Source organism: Aotus nancymaae, unplaced genomic scaffold (genome assembly GCF_030222135.1).
Source record: "Aotus nancymaae isolate 86718 unplaced genomic scaffold, 86718_ANA_hifiasm-v0.15.2.pri h1tg000014l, whole genome shotgun sequence".
Taxonomy (NCBI): domain Eukaryota; kingdom Metazoa; phylum Chordata; class Mammalia; order Primates; family Aotidae; genus Aotus; species Aotus nancymaae.
The window spans coordinates 106,078,068-106,083,037 of record NW_026988425.1 but is presented as its reverse complement, the minus strand read 5'-3'; the positions used below and the strand labels follow the sequence as shown (position 1 = coordinate 106,083,037).

The 4,970-nt window shown below is 42.2% G+C and overlaps 1 pseudogene; it reads left to right on the top strand.

Annotated features, from left to right (window-relative positions):
* Positions 1 to 3,401: 3,401 nt before the first annotated feature.
* LOC105729409 (protein S100-A10-like) lies at positions 3,402 to 3,694 on the top strand (annotated as a pseudogene).
* The last annotated feature ends 1,276 nt before the right edge of the window (positions 3,695 to 4,970 follow it).

The window sequence follows — 4,970 nt, the reverse complement described above, 5'->3', positions numbered from 1 at the left end:
ACAAGTTCATAACGTGCTAGAAGACAAAGCAGCTTCTGCATTTTCTGAAATGGACGCATCAACTACTCTTTGGTTTGGCCTTTTCAGAGAACTTTAGCTTTTCTGCGTCTCTGTTTCTCTAAAATTGGGAAATTAATAATACCTGCCTCAACAAGCCACAGTGAGAATTCCTCCTTGTTCTGTTTTATAGAATTTTTCTAGCAAATGGTGTGTAACGTTACAAATAAAAAAACCAAGATGATTATAAAATTGCAAGCAAAGGTACAGACTCCTTTATAAAATTACAGGAGTGGCTGAGTTTTCCTTAACCTTTATTCTAAGTGTGCTGAGTCTGGTTCCAACAAGGGAGACCTTTCCAAACTGTAATCCTCTGTCCTGGAGTCACTAGTCTCTGCATATGGTACAAGTCTGGAGATAGAATGAGGTCAGCAACCTCGGGAAGGGAAGCACAAGCAGGAAGACTGTGAATATTTTTGACAACCTCAGAAATGAAATGCCTTTGGCTTTTCACTCAAGCATTCCAGAAGCTGCGCCTCTAAACAAGGACATGGCACTCTTCATGGCTGACAGCTTTCAGGAGGAGAATATCGTGAAAAGGCTATTTCTATTCTTACAGAGAAAAAATCTGATGCCTCATGACAGAGGCTGCATCGAGGAGCAGAAGGGGTACTTACAAGGCCCTCCTATTTGCTTGCCTGCAGTGAAGGGCATTGGCAAAGACAAAAGGTATTTTCCCTTCTGCAACACAGAGAAACCCATCTGTTATCCTGCCACAGCGCAGTGCCGGGGAAATCCTTCATGAACAAGAATCCTCCTGCCAGAGTTCCCTGGAAACACTCCTCAGATGATCCCGCCCCCACACAGGAGCAACACACTTCTTTTCAGCCTGCCTTTTTGTATTTTTTCTTTTTATTGCTCCATAGAGCTAAACAGAGAACAGCGCCTGTGATTTAAAATGAGCACGAGGGTCTACCTCAAAGCTGTGACAATTTTTATTATTATTACTATTTTAGCCCTAGTACATCACTGACTGCCTCAATTCAGATACACACACAACTAAGCATGGTGTCTTGTAGACAAGCTAATGGGAACTAGAAGCTGGCCAAAGCTGTTTCTATGCTTAAGCATGGACCCTCTAAAGATACCAGAGAACGTGATCTGAATAGGAACAGGGCTTCTAGCACTGATGGATGGGCTGCTGCCACAGCCATCTGTCCTGCCAATGGCCAGGTTTCACTGAACCAGAGCCAAAGCGACAGCTCTGGGCACCCCAGGCAGGAAGGAATTTCCTCTCCCTCAAGCCCCAGAAAGAAGGAGGAAAGAGAGCCAGGCCCAACTGGTGATGCAATGGCAAGCCCTTAAAAGGGAGAAATGGTAACTTTGTTGTCTGGTTAGGGCCACCCGAGGTACATTTAGCCTATGCAGGCAGAGGTATGCACTCTTAGTCTTTCTCTGGAATGCTTCTATACTCATGCCTACAAAACACTCATAAGTTTCTTTACTCCTATGCTTTGGGGATACAGAAACCTGACCACTCCTTCCACTTCTAAAGTTCTACTCTCTTCATGCTTTTCCTTCAGTCAATTCATGTTTTCTCTGACCTGGTTTGTGCTTTTTGGAATATTGGAGAGCTTTCTGAAATGAATTAGATAAGCTCAGATTTGCCACCACAGATCAATCTGCTACAATGAGCTTCTGCCTCCTTAGCTGAGGATAGTATCTGACACTTCCCTGTAAAAGTGACAGTGCACCTAGTAATCTGTGGAATGCCTGCACACATGAATTGAGAAGATGCTGGTCCTTCCCCGACCTTCAGAAGTCATCAGCTTGTGCCCTGAGTCATGGTATTAAATGGATCTTTCTTCTTCCTTTACCTTGCTGCAAATGCTATTAATAATCCAGATAAGTGAAAGCCATAAACCTTCTTTTTCCAACAAGAAAACAAGAATGGGACAGTAGCACCACCATTCTCAAGCCTGCAGAACTGCAGGAGAAGAAAAAGTAAAAAACAGCCTGGGTGAAGGAAAGATGGCCTTTTCACTAACACTTAAAGAAAATCTTCTCTTACTTCCATCTGAACTGGAGAAAGAAGTCATGTCACTCACTTTGTCAATATCACACAAAACAGGAAGTAGAGTTTTATTCAATTCCCATTGAATCTAATCAATGCAAGCAACCCACCTGGATATTCCAGTAATAAAATCATATGAAAGATTTTCAACATTTTGGCTTCCAGCATTCTAGTTATCTACAAAGATCAGAACAGTTGTATAATGGACAAGTCTTCATTTTATTTGATTCTGTGTAGACATAGCCTTTTATACCTGAAGGAAAGTGCTCTGATAAAAGGATAGAATTCCTTCCTGCATTTGTTCTTATACAAAAACTATAATTTCAATTTCACCACTGAAAGCACAGTATATTTTCATATGAGTAGCCAAGACAATCTCCAGCCCATAGCAGTCTTTGGCATATGACATATAAACTTTTCAAAACTGAAAGAAAGTCCTTGAGTTGAGAAGTCTAAAGAACAGTGTTTCTGTCATGGTGTAGACCAGATTGAGAAAGTTCCACCCAAATCACAGATCCTTGGAGGAATTTCCCCAGGTCTGTGGAGAAGCATAATTAATGACTGGCTCGTTAGAACACAAAAACAACCACAAAAGAACAAGTGATATGTCTGGGAGAAATGTCCCTTCTGAAATACATAATGAGTAGGAGGAAATGCCAGTGAAACATTTCCAAGTCATTAAAATACAAATTTCCTAGAGCAAAGAAATACCTAGTACAATAAAATTAAGAGGCTATTGCATATTCTCCTATATTGCTTGCTCTGAAGTGAAAAGAAATAATATGTTTCAAATTTTGACAAGCCTTTCAAATCCTCACTGAATTATCTGTATGCTCCAGGTGAGGAAATAATAAAATCACAGACATGACCTGGAAAAGGGATTTGCGGATCACTTAGCCCAACCCGTTCCTTTTTAAAATAAGGAGAGACCCAAAGAAGTGAGGAGACTTAACACAATCCATCAGGGTAGTTAATATTAGGTCCAAGACTGAAACCAGGCTCCCTGGCCCAGTAAGGGGCTCCACCAGCAGCTTCCTCAGTTCCATTCGAGACTTCCTCTGAAAACCATCTTACCTCCGTCTGCTGATGCCTGCTCTGCCTCACACATCAGGCTGGAGAACCAGCAATGAGCAGGGGTATATCCTCCCCTTGGTCTACATAAGCTGCGTTTGTTCTTCAAGGCCTGCCTTAAGACTTCTCTGCCTATTCTCCCCACGCGCCGCACGTACTAAGGAAGGCTCACAGCCCACCGCGCTTGCTTCGCCGCCCCGCGTCTAGCTAGCCCAGCATCCGCCGTGCCTCGGCCAAGACTTCAACAGACCACACCAAAATGCCATCTCAAATGGAACATGCCATGGAAACCATGATGTTTACATTTCACAAATTTGCTGGGGATAAAGGCTACTTAACAAAGGAGACCTGAGAGTACTCATTGAAAAGGAGTTCCCTGGATTTTTGGAAAATCAAAAAGACCCTCTGGCCATGGACAAAATAATGAAGGACCTGGACCAGTGCAGAGATGGCAAAGTGGGCTTCCAGAGCTTCTTTTCCCTAAATGCAGGCCTCACCATTGCATGCAATGACTATTTTGTAGTACACATGAAGCAGAAGGTAAAGAAGTAGGCAGAAACGAGCAATTCCCCCGGCCCTGATAAGAGTTTTCCCAAAGGGTCACTTAAGGAATCTGCCCCACAACTTCCCCCATGTAAGGATTTCCTGAGCAGATCAGCACCCTTAGCAAGTGTACAAATAAAATCTAACTTCCATTTGACCAGTGGAGAAAGAAAAGTTAAATACCAGACAAGCTTTTGATTTTTGTATTGTTTGCATCCCCTTGCCCTCAATTAAAAAAAAAGAAAAAAAAAAAAAAGACTTCTCTGCCTATTACAGCAACAGCAGTCGAGCTCTCTCCTGAAGTACCAGTAATAATAGTTCTCTTTCCTATTAAGCTCTTATTCTGTTCTGTCTTGTCACTTACCTGATATTGTCATAAGCTAAATACCTACATAATTGCTACCGTAAGACTTAACCTTTCTACTTTAACTCCTTCTTCCTGTCTTCTGTTCTAGACTATAAGCTCTTCTTGAGGCCTTATAGTTTTTATCTCTACATCTGAATAACTAATACTGTGCCCAATCAACAATACTGGTTAAATAAAGACAGTACTGTTAATTAATGCTCATTAAGCTCTTTCAGTTTTTATGGGTATATGCCTTATCTCTCCTGACCCCAATCAGATTTCTAGTTTCATGACTTCAGAGACTGTTTTCTCTCTCACAATTATTAGGATATATGAGAGGGAGATGGAGGAAAAAGTCAGGGGGACTGTCAGATGCATATTCTTTTATACCTCAAATATTTTGCAAGAGTCTGAGATTCTTCACCAGCTCTGTACAAATGCTACCACATTATACTCACATGTGCTGTGACAGAGAAATGCCCTTCTCTCAGCCTGGATGCCGTGGTGCATAGGTGGATTTTGCACACCAGGTGGCTCTGGAAAGGAACCATGGGCAGCTTCAGAACAGATGAGTCAGCCCAGGCTACTGGCTATCCTGCAGTAGCAGGGCTTCCCTAGGATAAGCTGGTAACTCCATTCCTTAGTCCTGGGAGAGGAGGCAGCAGCCATTGGAGAAGAAAAGTAGAAGGGAAGGTTTGGGTGTAGGTCTGTATTAGTGTTTTCAAGCTGCTGATAAAGACATACCCAAGACTGGGTAAGTTATAAAGAAAATAGGTTTAATAGACTCACATTTCCATGTGATTGGGGAGTCCTTACAATCATGGCAAAAGGGGAAAGGCACATCTTACATGGTGGCAGACAAAAGAGAATATGAGAGCCAGGCAAAAAGGGAAACCCTTAGTAAAATAATCAGATCTCGTGAGACTTTTCATTACCACG